We start from the raw sequence: 18,456 nt of genomic DNA, 5'->3' as shown, positions 1-18,456 counted from the left end.
GCTCAACACGTAGTTGCTAAATCAGTCAAAGTTCAGTGACGTATTTCTGTCCAGCAGGGAGCACTTCACTGAGCGGAGGGTGGAGCTATGCAAATCCCCCTGTCGGCGCACTGTGCTGCAGGGTGATTTAAACTTGGAATGGTGCTGTGCGATTCACTTGCAGCGAGCTCCCCTGCAACAGGACAATCTGACTACACCATGTGGGAAACCAGCCTCAAGTGCCTAATGGGCAACTCCTGCTCCAGCTGTGTTCTACCAGACAGATTTTGACAGGTACATGATCCAATTTGTGTACAGATTTCTCTCCTGGCCCTACCCCCTTACAGTCTCTACAGAATTATGGTGCAAGTCAAACATATGCAGCAGCTCCTGCCACAGCAGATCATCTCATTTGGGTGCCAGGTTCGGCAGGGGTCTAATAGACACTAATGCTAATTATCGTTATTCAGGTGCCCAGGCAGTGAGTTGTGCACTCGATGTGGATATTAGTAGGGTTAAGGTACACTAGCCAATCAGCTATTTGTGGACAATTGGCTAGTACGTGTAATAATTGATCATCTACTTCCAGTTGTTTGTGCGATGGGGGGTAGTGTTAGGCAGTAGGAGGGGAGGTTAGTGTTAGGCACAAGGAGGGGGGATTAGTGTTAGGGATTAGGAGGGGGATAAATGTTGGGCAGTAGAAGGGAGGGTTTTTTGTAGGTCATGAGAAAGTTTCTAGTAAAATATTGATACTGATATATTACTGATATGTATCGCACTATCAGCCCTGCCTAGTACCCGACTCGCCCTGTGACACCACAATACATATTCCTACCACAGAGCCTACTATTAAAGTATTATAATATTTATGTTATCAGCTTCCTCATACCCCAAAAGACATGTAGAGTATAGTCTCAAACTGTAGAGCATTTCATAATGAAGTATATATCTGCAGTTCTTGTGAAAAGAAGTGTCTTGGACATGACTTCCAACCCACACCTCATCCTCTCTTACTGAGGGTTTACTACACTGCATAATTGTACCATCTACAAACATTGTTAAATTATTCAGAATTGAACACAGTATTGAACTTTGTGGGATCCCAGTTTCCCATTTTGAATAAAACTCATTGAGTTCTGTTCCTGAGCCAGTTCTCTATCAACAAACACGCATTTTCCTGTAGTCCCTGCATCCTCAAATTCTGCACTAGGCTGTTGGGGGATCAGTGTCAAAAGTTTCTGCAATGTCCACATACAGTGTAATACATCTGTTGCTTTCCTAAGATCCGGACTCCCCACTTCATAGTAACTGACTATGTTGGTCAGATAAGAGTTGTCTTTAAATAGGAACTTTACTGAATATAACTTAATGAATAAAATTGCTCATTGTGTGAACAATATTCATTGTCTTTACACTCTTGAATTTATCACTGGTCGTGGCATCTTTCCTGCTGGTAAGGTGCATGTCTGTCAGATGTATCTTTATTCTCTATCTATGTGGCAAGCAGTAATGTAAGTTGGTCTCCCAGAGTGCTCTGGAACAGAAGGCTGTGTGACATCAAGCCTAGGCTAAACATCACTATGAGGGCAGGGCTATATGCCCATATACAACAATATATAATTGTAATAAGCATTTCAGATACTGAAACCAGGATAATTAACATAAAAAAGAGTATCCTGGATAATATTTTATGTTCAGTTATATGTGTTTTTTAAGTAACCCATGTTGTTGTATGTGAAATTAGATTATTCTGTAAATGCTGTAATGTTGAATAACACTGCTTCAGATACATATAAGCAGTTAACACATAGCTGATGTTTTGGTTACAGGTCTTTGGTTTCTTGTTTTTCTAGTACATGTAAGACCTCAATCTTCCAACAGATATCTTTTGAGGCTCTCGAGGTCTGAAGCTTGTAAAAGCTGCAGCCAACACAGCTACAACAAGGTTTTTGGATTTGAAAAGTTGAGCTCCAAATGTAATACTTATAATTACAGTAATCAACTTGATTGCTTTGAGAATTTGTCTTGTTGAGTTTGGGTTTAGTTGAGCTTTCAAGCCTATGCACCATTTTGTGCAATTGAAAGTCATTTGAACATCAAAAGATTGAGAGCTGAGTAGTGTACAAATCAATAAAATGCTATAAACCCATTCTGTATTTTATACACTGAGAAGAAGCAGAGAACTCCGCTGTGTGAGGTCTGCGCACTGCTGGTTTATCACTGGGGAGGCTTGTGCAATGTGAGGCAACTTCCCCTGAGTGCTCACAGATGTGTTAATTTAAGTATAAATATAAACATGTGTGCTGTTTACAGCTTCTCCGAGTTGACAATACATGGGCAAAACGCAGTTTAATTTACTCAATCTGCATGTTGGATATAATTCTAAGTATTTGCCTGTTATGTATGAACTTGGCACTCTACCACTTTTATACAGCACGTTACAGATAAAACACAACAGTACAGTTCCACCCCTAATACACATCCAATTGTAAACACGACAAATTGGGGCTTTAAATGAACAAATATTCGTCTTTCATTTCTTCATATCAAAAAGGTCTTCACAGTAACGGACACACAGGTAGACATCATTTCCAGAACTCTCAATAACAACCAAACCGATTGCCTGACACGTGTTTCACGATCAAAGATCGCTTCCTCAGAGGCATTCAGTATACATGTACATCTGTTAGAAAACATACAATCAAAAATTCCATATTACATACCATTCTAGGCGTATGTGCATCGCAGGATACAGGTAGAGGATGAGAAAATAAATCAATCTTACCACATGTGGATCCAAAAGAAGACCACAGACCACAATCTGAAAAAATTGTTACAAATTCCATAAGTACTCGTATAGAGAATGTGCCAGTGAAGCTACCTCCAAATAGAGCACCCATGTGCAAATCTATCGCCCTCTGTGCACCAGTGAATATAGTACAAAAATACACAGTGCATATCACCTCATATGTGTCTCTCTCAGGCATACAGCCATGCCTGTAGTATACATATATTGGTGCGCACATATATACTCCCCATGTATATCAACACAGCCCATATATGTGCTGCAGCACACCTATCATCCTGACATAGTCCAGGGATAGGTGTATAAAGTTTCATATATACATGGGTTTGAAAGACAGTAAACCAAAGGAACCCTAAATAGGACAGGAGAAGAACATCACCAGGTGTACCACCATATGAGATAAAAATCCCCTAATATATCTATGGACGTACTGAATCTATAGTCCCCCATCGTGTGTATATAGTGCAACCAGCAATGCTGAAACTCAAAAGCATAGATAGGGATAGACAGTAATGCCCACAGTACAAAGTATAGCCCATAGAGAAACATACCCATAGATATGTATCTCTCACACATGCATAAATAAGTACCTGTAGAGATATGAAGACCAACACCAGGTGGACCAACGTCCAGAGAAAACCACCGTCCGTGGTGATGCGGAAGTGTAGTGTCAAAGAGAACACAAGGGCAGATAAACCCACCATCAGCCAATGGAGCGAGCCCAAATTGTGACATGTGGAGGGAGGGGCATGAACATAGGTGCCAGCACGCCGCAGTGAAGCGCACGCCGCATCCATCCGTGGAGTGCGCGGAAGTGTAAAAATACCCGCTCTCCTAGCCCAACATATCCAGGACACGTGGGCTATAATGTGATGACGCTGTGTGGGATGGACGCATCTAAGATACAAACCTACTTGCGCAAGCGTGCACTGGAAGATCCAGCCGCACATGCGCTGGACCAGCACTAATAATAACATTGGACCAGTGTATCCCTCCACCCTCTGCTGGCAGATTAAGAGAAGGCACCTAAAAAATTACTAGGAGCCCGTTGTACAAATCCCACCAAAGCTATTATGGGTAAAACTGACATATGATGCCATCTAGTGGTAAATAGCAGAAGAGGATACGTGTAAAGGTGAAAACCTCCCACACCACATGCAAACTTAGTGCACAGGAATGCCCATGAACCTGGAAAAAGAAAAAGAGGCCCCATCACTAAATGCATGCCTGGCACATCCCCCCCGACCAGCACTACAGGAAAAAAATAAAAAAACTCAACCCAAAAAAAAAAATAAAAAAAATTTTGTTCAGAGTGGCCAAAAATGGTAGTCATAAATAGTCCATAGTAAAAAGGTAAGAAGATTATGAATCCAAACAGTAGCCCAAATAGGGGAAAAAAAAACCCAACCCCGCGATATACATGTCCTGTACATTCCAAATATACATAACCCTATAAAAACATCTTATAGCTAATATAATCATTAAGCCCCGGTTTTTCTTCTGCCTTTAGCTCCCAAATCCATCTTGCCTCCATTTGATACAGTTTCCTATCTATATCTCCCCCTCTAAGATTAGGGTGAATCCTGTCTAATACTGCAAATTTAATAAATCTTCTATTCCCACCATGGGCTTCTATGAGATGTTTGGCTATGGCAGATTTTTCACCCTTTTTGCCTGTATCATATATATTATATGAATCACTAACACGCGCTAGTCAAATTTCAACAATTTATTGGAATTAAAATTAAAATTAATACGTTATATCCTCAATCGTTACCCACACACACTTGTATTCCACATCCACACTCTCGAGAGGCCTCTCCACTTGCTACAACCTCCTAATCTATCCTCCTTTATAAAATTAATTGGATATATGCTTCCTAAAAAAGTAATTAATTGCGTAATGGATCTTCCGTTTTAATCCCTTTAAAATTGTGTCGCCCTTTATTTGCAAAAAATGGAGGGAAAGAAAAAGCGTTGCTCCACTCTTAATTTTGCAAAAAATAGTAAATGTCACTTTTTAAAAGCTGGCGGTATGGTTAAGACTCAGTTTCCTTTTTGGCAAGTTCATCATTTCTTTAGAGCAAAAAATGGGAGGGGGCAAAAAGCATTGCTTCACTCTTAGTTTGCAAAAAATATACAATGTCACTTTTTAAAGCTGGCGTTGTAGTTACAAACTCACGGTTTCCTTATTGGCAAGTGCATCACTTCTTTAGGGAGTCCCGTCTATTATCTCCCCCGTGTGCAGTCAGCTTCTGTGCCGCTCCGATCATCCAGGGTTATCCCGTTCTGCCCGCCGCTTACCAGATAGACGTTATTGGACAGCCTACGTCACTTCCACCTAGGTCACAGGAAGTCCGCTCGCTCCGTTCTTCCCGTCTTCTGTTTGCTGGCTTGTACTACTATGGGTGACGTCACCTCTCTAAGCTGTTTGGTACTTTGCTGGCGGTTGCTGCGCGCTAGCAGTACACCATTCCCAATGCTTATGTAGATTCGTATGGGCATTCAGTTAGCTTGAATAAACACCTCTACGCGTTTCAGCCGATTTAGCCGTCGGCCTTCTTCAGGAGGATTCAAGCTTGAATCCTCCTGAAGAAGGCCGACGGCTAAATCGGAGCGGCACAGAAGCTGACTGCACACGGGGGAGATAATAATTACTTTTAATTACTTTTAATTACTTTTTTAGGAAGCATATATCCAATTAATTTTATAAAGGAGGATAGATTAGGAGGTTGTAGCAAGTGGAGAGGCCTCTCGAGAGTGTGGATGTGGAATACAAGTGTGTGTGGGTAACGATTGAGGATATAACGTATTAATTTTAATTTTAATTCCAATAAATTGTTGAAATTTGACTAGCGCGTGTTAGTGATTCATATAATCTTCTAGTACAATTTTGAGGGTTGGGGAATCCCTCCACGCAACACGCAGCTTGTAGAATAGTAACCATTTCCAGCGCCGGAGAGTGTTCTATATAATTGTATCATATATATGTTCATATATTCTATCTTTTAATTCTCTCTTGGTTTTTCCAACATAAAATGCATTACATCTACAAATAGCTATGTAGATTACAGCTGGAGTACTACAGTTGGCATAGTGTCTGAGTTTGATGGTTCTATCTCTAGCCTTCACTTCCAAAACTTGTCCTCTATGTATGTACTGACAGTACGAGCAGCCCCCACATCCATATGTACCCCTAGTTTTGCATGGTTCCCCACGTACTTTTCCTGTATAGTGGCTATTCATAATCTGTGCCCCTATTGTACGGCATCTTTTGAAAACTATGCGTGGGTATTTTGGCACTGCTTTCCCCAACATTTTATCCTGTTTAAGGACAGGCCAGAACTTGTTGAGTGTTTGTTTGATAATCTGATGTTCCCCACAGTACGTTGTAATCATTGATAGGGCATACTCATTGGTATTTTGTGTATTTTTTCTAAATGCCCCTTTACCATGCAATAGTTTTTTTCTCTCTTGTCCCAAGGCCCTGTTATAGGCACGTTTTAGACATTTTCTTGAGTACCCTCTCTGTAGGAGTCTCTTTTGTAATTGTTTAGCCTCAATGTAGAAATGATTTATATCTGTACAATTCCTTCTTATTCTAAGATATTGTGAGTATGGGATGCTATTAATAGTGTTCTCGGGGTGTGCACTATCAGCTCTAAGAATAGAATTCGTAGCTGTAGGTTTTCGATATAAAGTTGTGGATAGGGCACCTTCTCTGTCTTTCATAATTTTTAAATCCAGGAATTCGAGTTCTGTGTAGCTATATGAATAAGTGAATTTCAAATTCCATTCATTGATGTTAAGCCATCCAACAAATTCCTGGAGTTCTTGTTTAGCGCCCTCCCATACAAAAAACACGTCATCTATAAATCTATGCCATGTGGTAATGAGATGTATAAAGTCATACCCCTCCTCCGAGAAGATCTGCTCTTCCCATCCCCCCAGGTACAGGTTAGCATACGACGGGGCACACGTGGTCCCCATCGCTGCTCCCTGCACCTGGAGGTAATGGGTCCCCCCAAACACAAACACATTGTGAGTCAATAAGAAATGAAGTAAATCCAAAATGAAGGCATTAAGGTCTTTAAATTCATTCCCCATCTTCTCAAGGAATCTTTGTACCACCTGAATCCCCTTGTTATGCGGGATACTGCTATACAATGCCTCCACGTCGAGGGACACAAGCATGCTGTGCTCAGGGACATGAATTTCATCTAGTATGGTGAGTAAATGAGAACTGTCTCTAACGTAAGATGGCAAAGTTATAACGTGAGGCATTAAGTGAACATCTATGAATTTGCTAACATTTTCTGTCAGAGATCCATGGCCTGCCACAATGGGGCGGCCTGGTGGATCACTCAACGATTTATGCACTTTGGGTGTGCAATAAAAGGTAGGCGTGCTCGGATGTTCTACTGTCAAAAAATTAAATATTTTTTCCTCAATAAGTCCATCCATTTTAGCTTTACAGAGGATATCATCCAGTTCACGTTTGAAATGGACCAACAGTTCACCGTTCACTTTCTTATAATTATCTCTGTTGCGAAGCAATTTCATACATATCTTCTCATAATGGTCATTTTCCATGACAACAATATTACCACCCTTAACGGAAGGTTTTATAGTAAGGTGGTTCATCCTTTTGATTTCATCTAGGGCCAAACTTTCTAAAGTACTCATATTAGAGATGGTCATACTGTTTTTTGTTTTTTTGATGATATCCTCCATCACTATTTTGATGAACACATTAATGCTCGTACAGTTATTCATATTGGGAAAATACTTGGACCTTATTTTTAATTTAGAGTAATCATATTGAATTGGATTGTCGCCCGCCATATTTTCAGCCAGGAGTTCCTCCAAGTCAATATAAGCCTGAATATCTATGCTATCCCAATCTGTAGGATACTCAGTGTCCTGTTCTTTCTCAAACATAGCTTTAAGATATATTTTTCGCAGAAATAATTGCAAGTCGATCATCACAGCGAAGAAGTTAATTTTATTAGTAGGGCAAAAATTCAGGCCTTTTTTCAGAACATTCATCTGTGGTACAGTGAATTTTTGGTCAGTTAGATTAATTATTTACATTGCATTGTCATGATCCGTCTCAAAAATATCTCTTCCTACATTGGGAGAGAATTCAGGATCTCGCTGAGCTAAACCATTTTGGGGTAGAATTGCTCCATCATCATTTTTTTGATGGGCTGCCCCCCCATTCTTGTGTCCTGTGGCTCCAAAAAATTGACACCTGCTTCATGTGCTCCGCCGTGTCTTTCAACTGTATCCATATCTTTTCTCTTGTATGTCTGAGGTTTCTGTTGTCTATGATCTGGTTTAAAAGATCTATAGCTTGAGGTGCTAGACCAGCTGCTAGCTATGGATACATCTGGTTGTTGCATTTGTTTCCCAGATCTCTGCGGTGTACTTTTAACAGGTTTCTGATATCTGGGTGCATGTGTCTGTTTCCATCTATATGCTACCCCCCGATGGAAAGCATTTCTATCTCTGTTTAGCTTATGTTCTTTTTTACTAACAATATCCTGATTTAGTTTTTCTATATATTCTTTAATCTCCTTATCTTTTTGTAGGAAAATTGGATCTTCTTTAAAGGGTGCTAGTTTATTACCCAAGATAGAGATATCATTCGTGACTTCTTTCAATCTAGCTTCGTAAACATTTTTCATTAGTGCCATCATGTTAGCCGAACATTCTTTTAAATTCTGTTCCCAATCTTGTTTGAATTCAGGGCTCAGGCCTATATCGTTAGGGAAAATCTGCACTCTCATTCCAAAAGGGTTAATTTTTTCTTCTAAGTATATATTGAAATATACAACATTCCACCACATATGTGACTTATTGATAAGTAGTTTTTTTAGATCATACATCATCTGTACAATATCTTTATGCTCTTTGGTATCTGTTACTGATAGTCTATTGACTTGTGTTTTGGCTACCATGCCCGTCCAAAATTCAGAATTATAATCCATAGTTCCAATAATATAATCAACAAATTGTACTATATAGTACACACGGGTGTTTCCTACCCAAAATAATTTATACAGCACGTTACAGATAAAACACAACAGTACAGTTCCACCCCTAATACACATCCAATTGTAAACACGACAAATTGGGGCTTTAAATGAACAAATATTCGTCTTTTATTTCTTCATATCAAAAAGGTCTTCACAGTAACGGACACACAGGTAGACACCATTTCCAGAACTCTCAATAACAACCAAACCGATTGCCTGACACGTGTTTCACGATCAAAGATCGCTTCCTCAGAGGCATTCAGTATACATGTACATCTGTTAGAAAACATACAATCAAAAATTCCATATTACATACCATTCTAAGCGTATGTGCATCGCAGGATACAGGTAGAGGATGAGAAAATAAATCAATCTTACCACATGTGGATCCAAAAGAAGACCACAGACCACAATCTGAAAAAATTGTTACAAATTCCATAAGTACTCGTATAGAGAATGTGCCAGTGAAGCTACCTCCAAATAGAGCACCCATGTGCAAATCTATCGCCCTCTGTGCACCAGTGAATATAGTACAAAAATACACAGTACATATCACCTCATATGTGTCTCTCTCAGGCATACAGCCATGCCTGTAGTATACATATATTGGTGCGCACATATATACTCCCCATGTATATCAACACAGCCCATATATGTGCTGCAGCACACCTATCATCCTGACATAGTCCAGGGATAGGTGTATAAAGTTTCATATATACATGGGTTTGAAAGACAGTAAACCAAAGGAACCCTAAATAGGACAGGAGAAGAACATCACCAGGTGTACCACCATATGAGATAAAAATCCCCTAATATATCTATGGACGTACTGAATCTATAGTCCCCCATCGTGTGTATATAGTGCAACCAGCAACGCTGAAACTCAAAAGCATAGATAGGGATAGACAGTAATGCCCACAGTACAAAGTATAGCCCATAGAGAAACATACCCATAGATATGTATCTCTCACACATGCATAAATAAGTACCTGTAGAGATATGAAGACCAACACCAGGTGGACCAACGTCCAGAGAAAACCACCGTCCGTGGTGATGCGGAAGTGTAGTGTCAAAGAGAACCCAAAGTGTAGTGTCAAAGAGAAACCCACCATCAGCCAATGGAGCGAGCCCAAATTGTGACATGTGGAGGGAGGGGCATGAACATAGGTGCCAGCACGCCGCAGTGAAGCGCACGCCGCATCCATCCGTGGAGTGCGCGGAAGTGTAAAAATACCCGCTCTCCTAGCCCAACATATCCAGGACACGTGGGCTATAACGTGATGACGCTGTGCGGGATGGACGCATCTAAGATACAAACCTACTTGCGCAAGCGTGCACTGGAAGATCCAGCCGCACATGCGCTGGACCAGCACTAATAATAACATTGGACCAGTGTATCCCTCCACCCTCTGCTGGCAGATTAAGAGAAGGCACCTAAAAAATTACTAGGAGCCCGTTGTACAAATCCCACCAAAGCTATTATGGGTAAAACTGACATATGATGCCATCTAGTGGTAAATAGCAGAAGAGGATACGTGTAAAGGTGAAAACCTCCCACACCACATGCAAACTTAGTGCACAGGAATGCCCATGAACCTGGAAAAAGAAAAAGAGGCCCCATCACTAAATGCATGCCTGGCACATCCCCCCCGACCAGCACTACAGGAAAAAAATAAAAAAAACTCAACCCAAAAAAAAATAAAAAATTTTTTGTTCAGAGTGGCCAAAAATGGTAGTCATAAATAGTCCATAGTAAAAAGGTAAGAAGATTATGAATCCAAACGGTAGCCCAAATAGGGGAAAAAAAACCCCAACCCCGCGATATACATGTCCTGTACATTCCAAATATACATAACCCTATAAAAACATCTTATAGCTAATATAATCATTAAGCCCCGGTTTTTCTTCTGCCTTTAGCTCCCAAATCCATCTTGCCTCCATTTGATACAGTTTCCTATCTATATCTCCCCCTCTAAGATTAGGGTGAATCCTGTCTAATACTGCAAATTTAATAAATCTTCTATTCCCACCATGGGCTTCTATGAGATGTTTGGCTATGGCAGATTTTTCACCCTTTTTGCCTGTATCATATATATGTTCATATATTCTATCTTTTAATTCTCTCTTGGTTTTTCCAACATAAAATGCATTACATCTACAAATAGCTATGTAGATTACAGCTGGAGTACTACAGTTGGCATAGTGTCTGAGTTTGATGGTTCTATCTCTAGCCTTCACTTCCAAAACTTGTCCTCTATGTATGTACTGACAGTACGAGCAGCCCCCACATCCATATGTACCCCTAGTTTTGCATGGTTCCCCACGTACTTTTCCTGTATAGTGGCTATTCATAATCTGTGCCCCTATTGTACGGCATCTTTTGAAAACTATGCGTGGGTATTTTGGCACTGCTTTCCCCAACATTTTATCCTGTTTAAGGACAGGCCAGAACTTGTTGAGTGTTTGTTTGATAATCTGATGTTCCCCACAGTACGTTGTAATCATTGATAGGGCATACTCATTGGTATTTTGTGTATTTTTTCTAAATGCCCCTTTACCATGCAATAGTTTTTTTCTCTCTTGTCCCAAGGCCCTGTTATAGGCACGTTTTAGACATTTTCTTGAGAACCCTCTCTGTAGGAGTCTCTTTTGTAATTGTTTAGCCTCAATGTAGAAATGATTTATATCTGTACAATTCCTTCTTATTCTAAGATATTGTGAGTATGGGATGCTATTAATAGTGTTCTCGGGGTGTGCACTATCAGCTCTAAGAATAGAATTCGTAGCTGTAGGTTTTCGATATAAAGTTGTGGATAGGGCACCTTCTCTGTCTTTCATAATTTTTAAATCCAGGAATTCGAGTTCTGTGTAGCTATATGAATAAGTGAATTTCAAATTCCATTCATTGATGTTAAGCCATCCAACAAATTCCTGGAGTTCTTGTTTAGTGCCCTCCCATACAAAAAACACGTCATCTATAAATCTATGCCATGTGGTAATGAGATGTATAAAGTCATACCCCTCCTCCGAGAAGATCTGCTCTTCCCATCCCCCCAGGTACAGGTTAGCATACGACGGGGCACACGTAGTCCCCATCGCTGCTCCCTGCACCTGGAGGTAATGGGTCCCCCCAAACACAAACACATTGTGAGTCAATAAGAAATGAAGTAAATCCAAAATGAAGGCATTAAGGTCTTTAAATTCATTCCCCATCTTCTCAAGGAATCTTTGTACCACCTGAATCCCCTTGTTATGCGGGATACTGCTATACAATGCCTCCACGTCGAGGGACACAAGCATGCTGTGCTCAGGGACATGAATTTCATCTAGTATGGTGAGTAAATGAGAACTGTCTCTAACGTAAGATGGCAAAGTTATAACGTGAGGCATTAAGTGAACATCTATGAATTTGCTAACATTTTCTGTCAGAGATCCATGGCCTGCCACAATGGGGCGGCCTGGTGGATCACTCAACGATTTATGCACTTTGGGTGTGCAATAAAAGGTAGGCATGCTCGGATGTTCTACTGTCAAAAAATTAAATATTTTTTCCTCAATAAGTCCATCCATTTTAGCTTTACAGAGGATATCATCCAGTTCACGTTTGAAATGGACCAACAGTTCACCGTTCACTTTCTTATAATTATCTCTGTTGCGAAGCAATTTCATACATATCTTCTCATAATGGTCATTTTCCATGACAACCATATTACCACCCTTATCGGAAGGTTTTATAGTAAGGTGGTTCATCCTTTTGATTTCATCTAGGGCCAAACTTTCTAAAGTACTCATATTAGAGATGGTCATACTGTTTTTTGTTTTTTTGATGATATCCTCCATCACTATTTTGATGAACACATTAATGCTCGTACAGTTATTCATATTGGGAAAATACTTGGACCTTCTTTTTAATTTAGAGTAATCATATTGAATTGGATTGTCGCCCGCCATATTTTCAGCCAGGAGTTCCTCCAAGTCAATATAAGTCTGAATATCTATGCTATCCCAATCTGTAGGATACTCAGTGTCCTGTTCTTTCTCAAACATAGCTTTAAGATATATTTTTCGCAGAAATAATTGCAAGTCATCACTCATCACAGCGAAGAAGTTAATTTTATTAGTAGGGCAAAAATTCAGGCCTTTTTTCAGAACATTCATCTGTGGTACAGTGAATTTTTGGTCAGTTAGATTAATTATTTGCATTGCATTGTCATGATCCGTCTCAAAAATATCTCTTCCTACATTGGGAGAGAATTCAGGATCTCGCTGAGCTAAACCATTTTGGGGTAGAATTGCTCCATCATCATTTTTTTGATGGGCTGCCCCCCCATTCTTGTGTCCTGTGGCTCCAAAAAATTGACACCTGCTTCATGTGCTCCGCCGTGTCTTTCAACTGTATCCATATCTTTTCTCTTGTATGTCTGAGGTTTCTGTTGTCTATGATCTGGTTTAAAAGATCTATAGCTTGAGGTGCTAGACCAGCTGCTAGCTATGGATACATCTGGTTGTTGCATTTGTTTCCCAGATCTCTGCGGTGTACTTTTAACAGGTTTCTGATATCTGGGTGCATGTGTCTGTTTCCATCTATATGCTACCCCCCGATGGAAAGCATTTCTATCTCTGTTTAGCTTATGTTCTTTTTTACTAACAATATCCTGATTTAGTTTTTCTATATATTCTTTAATCTCCTTATCTTTTTGTAGGAAAATTGGATCTTCTTTAAAGGGTGCTAGTTTATTACCCAAGATAGAGATATCATTCGTGACTTCTTTCAATCTAGCTTCGTAAACATTTTTCATTAGTGCCATCATGTTAGCCGAACATTCTTTTAAATTCTGTTCCCAATCTTGTTTGAATTCAGGGCTCAGGCCTATATCGTTAGGGAAAATCTGCACTCTCATTCCAAAAGGGTTAATTTTTTCTTCTAAGTATATATTGAAATATACAACATTCCACCACATATGTGACTTATTGATAAGTAGTTTTTTTTAGATCATACATCATCTGTACAATATCTTTATGCTCTTTGGTATCTGTTACTGATAGTCTATTGACTTGTGTTTTGGCTACCATGCCCGTCCAAAATTCAGAATTATAATCCATAGTTCCAATAATATAATCAACAAATTGTACTATATAGTACACACGGGTGTTTCCTACCCAAAATAATTTATACAGCACGTTACAGATAAAACACAACAGTACAGTTCCACCCCTAATACACATCCAATTGTAAACACGACAAATTGGGGCTTTAAATGAACAAATATTCGTCTTTTATTTCTTCATATCAAAAAGGTCTTCACAGTAACGGACACACAGGTAGACATCATTTCCAGAACTCTCAATAACAACCAAACCGATTGCCTGACACGTGTTTCACGATCAAAGATCGCTTCCTCAGAGGCATTCAGTATACATGTACATCTGTTAGAAAACATACAATCAAAAATTCCATATTACATACCATTCTAGGCGTATGTGCATCGCAGGATACAGGCAGAGGATGAGAAAATAAATCAATCTTACCACATGTGGATCCAAAAGAAGACCACAGACCACAATCTGAAAAAATTGTTACAAATTCCATAAGTACTCGTATAGAGAATGTGCCAGTGAAGCTACCTCCAAATAGAGCACCCATGTGCAAATCTATCGCCCTCTGTGCACCAGTGAATATAGTACAAAAATACACAGTACATATCACCTCATATGTGTCTCTCTCAGGCATACAGCCATGCCTGTAGTATACATATATTGGTGCGCACATATATACTCCCCATGTATATCAACACAGCCCATATATGTGCTGCAGCACACCTATCATCCTGACATAGTCCAGGGATAGGTGTATAAAGTTTCATATATACATGGGTTTGAAAGACAGTAAACCAAAGGAACCCTAAATAGGACAGGAGAAGAACATCACCAGGTGTACCACCATATGAGATAAAAATCCCCTAATATATCTATGGACGTACTGAATCTATAGTCCCCCATCGTGTGTATATAGTGCAACCAGCAACGCTGAAACTCAAAAGCATAGATAGAGATAGACAGTAATGCCCACAGTACAAAGTATAGCCCATAGAGAAACATACCCATAGATATGTATCTCTCACACATGCATAAATAAGTACCTGTAGAGATATGAAGACCAACACCAGGTGGACCAACGTCCAGAGAAAACCACCGTCCGTGGTGATGCGGAAGTGTAGTGTCAAAGAGAACACAAGGGCAGGAAAACCCACCATCAACCACTTTTCTATTCTATGATGGATGTCATATCAGAATCTAATATATCTGGAATACTATGCTCCACACATTCCATATCATTTTCACTACTCACCAAATTATTTGTACTATTTATTTAATTGATTGAGGATTTAATATTGAAATAATTTCAACCAAGGAACAAAATGCCCTATTACTTTACCTGTGCATTGTATGGAATACCTAAAGGAGAACCAGGCTAAGTAGATAAAGCAGAAAGGTAAACAATTTATTAGCTTTAGACAGACACAGAACATTTATATCATGCTTTTCTCCTGGCAGACTCAAAGCGCCAGAGCTGCAGCCACTGGGACATGCGCTATAGGCAGTAGCAATGTTATAGAGACTTGCCTAAGGTCTCGTACTGGCTTACTGAACAGGCAGAGCTGAGATTCGAACCCTGGTCTCCTGTGTCAAAGGCAGAACCCTTAAGCATTACACCATCCAGCCAGTGCTTTTTTTTACTGATTATTGTTGTACTGTGTACAGCATTACATTCCTGGATTTCTGATGGTCTTACCCTTTGCTTGCAGACACTTAAAAAAATCAAAGTAGCTCAGAGGCAAAGAGTCAGGAATGGGTTCCAATATAAGCACTTTGGCTGCATTTGCTGATTGGTAAAGTGCTAGGAAAGTGGAACCCTATGGGAAAGATTCCAGTACACTACAGCAGTGTGTTTTTATTGTAAAATAGCAATTGTGGTTCCTGCAGCAATTTCTAGCCTTTGCACTTGAAGGAATGCTACAAAATCTCAAATGCCTTTCAGATCGATTTATTAAATTAAAAAAAAAATCCCAATTGCAAACACGTAGCCCTCCAAAACATTCAGGCCAAACCATAGCAACATTGATTGATTGAAAAGACCTAATTATAAAACCAATTGCAGTGAGTGGGAATTAATAATATGCATATGTAAAATACCAGTTACCACAAACAATAAACTTAGCAACTGTGACCCTGACGGAGCTTTGGTGGATAGGACAGGCACAGCGGGCGCAGCAGGACCGCACAACATCCATCAGTCCTCCTTCAGGTAAGCTATTTCCCGAACACTAGCCACATCCTTGATTCCCGACAGCCTTGGCTACATACATGCTCCTCTCTTTCTAGGCACACCTATCTTGTGATTGGGCATTGCCTTATTGATTTTTCACTGCACTGTGGTGTATTGTTATTCTGAATATGGAATGATGTTGGCTATCATGTGGATTTTTTGTTTGGGGCATTGTCTGTTTTTCTATTTATTGTTTGTCTCATGCACTGGTAATGACTTTATACTATGTACTCTGCACTTGATATCTCAGGTGATCATATTTCGGCACAGAGTTAATATTGGTGACCATTTTACTGTTTTTTGTACTGCTGCACCCAAGGCCAGATTTATACTTTTTGTGCCCCTAGGCCAATAATGTTGTGGTACCCCTTTTATGTACAGCAGTGTCCCTCTCATTCCTTGTGCAGCCCCCTCTTCCACGTGGAACATCCATGTATGCCTCTTATTCATAAACAGCTCCATACGGGTAACGGGATCAGCAGAGCCGGGACAAGGTCCTCCTGCACCCAAGTCTGAGACACCAAAGTGCGCCCCTACATTCCTCCCACCCCAGCCGTCACACACTGATTGCTATTAGTAAGACAGAAATGGAGACCGAGAGCCCAATATAGCGTAGTGTTTTTGTATGTTTTTGTATTTCACAGAATGTTAAGAGAGTAATATTTGATATACTCACTAATGTGGGTTACCGCTCAGATTATAACCTGACCCAACTCAGGTTAAGAAGTCGCTCTCTGTAGTCAGGAACAAGGGGGGGTAACACCCCTCCACTAGACTATGTATAGATATTTGAACAGAGGCTCCAAAATAGGATAAAAACGTCTAAAAAACATTTAAAATGTGGAAGTTATGGTGGACTTACCTCCCTCATAGACAAACAGACATGAATTTGTTATCTTTATATCAAAAAATAACATGTATTAGATGCTTTATTAGAGCATCTAATAAATGTTTTTTTTATATAAAAATAACAAATTCATGTCTGTTTGTCTACGAGGGAGGTAAGTCCACCATAACTTCCACCTTTTAAATGGTTTTTAGACGTTTTTATCCTATTTTGGCGCCTCTGTTCAAATATCTATACACTGATTGCTATTTGAAAAACAGATGCCCCAGGGCCCCCAACATCTTAATCTCTAGTTATCTGACTTGCAGTCACTGCTATGGATCCCCTTTTCTTATTTCTCTCTGCTTCAAACACAGTAGAGAAATTACAGCTGAGTGAGTTGTGTGCCCCCTCCTACACTGCGCCCTGAGGCTGGAGCCTCTCTTGCCTCTGCCATGGCCCGGCCCTGGGCATCATTTTTCCCTTTTTAATGTGTTGCTGCCAATTTTCAGCCTCCTTTCATATGTAGCAACCCCTATTTCATATTCAGGTGCCTCATTGGGCTGCAGCCCCCCAAGGCCTATGCCTTTATGGCGTCTCCATAAATCTGGCCTTGGCTGCAGCTTGTTGGATTTGATGTACTTTACTGCACTGATGCACTTTAGTCAATGAGCTGCTATTACTTTTATTGTGAATTTTGATTAGATTTTTGTATTCAGGCATCCTTGATTGCACAGTTGCACTTCATTCGTGGTTGTTTACACGGATGCAACTAAATGATTTGATGATTTTTTTACATTAATTTTTTCTACAATTTTTTTACAATATTTTTCAGGATGCTGCATTATTATATAAATCCTTTTCAGTTGCTAGCATTGTGGTGACACACAGTTTTGTTCTTAAACCAGGCCACAGCAAATCTCTATATATGGTTGTTTATTATGTATGTGCTGTGACATGTGACATGACATACTGGCCAAAGGATTGTGTGACCCTACAAAAAGAACTAGTGTTATGCTCCTATGTGCAAATAAGTTGAGGTCATCATAGCTAGTATGGTGGTCTCACCTTGATTTGAATTGCTTTTGACCAACTTCTTATCAGTTTGTAATTGCCTAATAAACTTGATTTTAATTTGCAACAATGAATTGGAATACTATTCAACAGGGGTATGGCTTTTCTTTATTCTTAGTGCTTAGAAATTGTGTTTCTATGATGGAATAAGGTAATTAGTCTAGCCACTTCTGGTTAGAAGGTAGGGAGAAAAGCAGCATAGTCAATAAATGAATCATGGCTCAATTATATGTTCTAGTCTTCCCCTTGTCACCAGGGCCGGATTTCTGGCAAGGCCAACCTAGGCACTGGCCTAGGGCGCCAGATAAATTGACCTTGTTTAGGGCGGCTGAGGGCCAGATTCAAACAATGAGGAGGCAAAGTGCCCGACCGCACTATCCTCCAGGCAGCCCAGTTGCAGCCG

This window comes from Hyperolius riggenbachi, chromosome 1 (genome assembly GCF_040937935.1).
Source record: "Hyperolius riggenbachi isolate aHypRig1 chromosome 1, aHypRig1.pri, whole genome shotgun sequence".
Taxonomy (NCBI): Eukaryota; Metazoa; Chordata; class Amphibia; order Anura; family Hyperoliidae; genus Hyperolius; species Hyperolius riggenbachi.
This window is presented reverse-complemented; position numbering follows the sequence as displayed.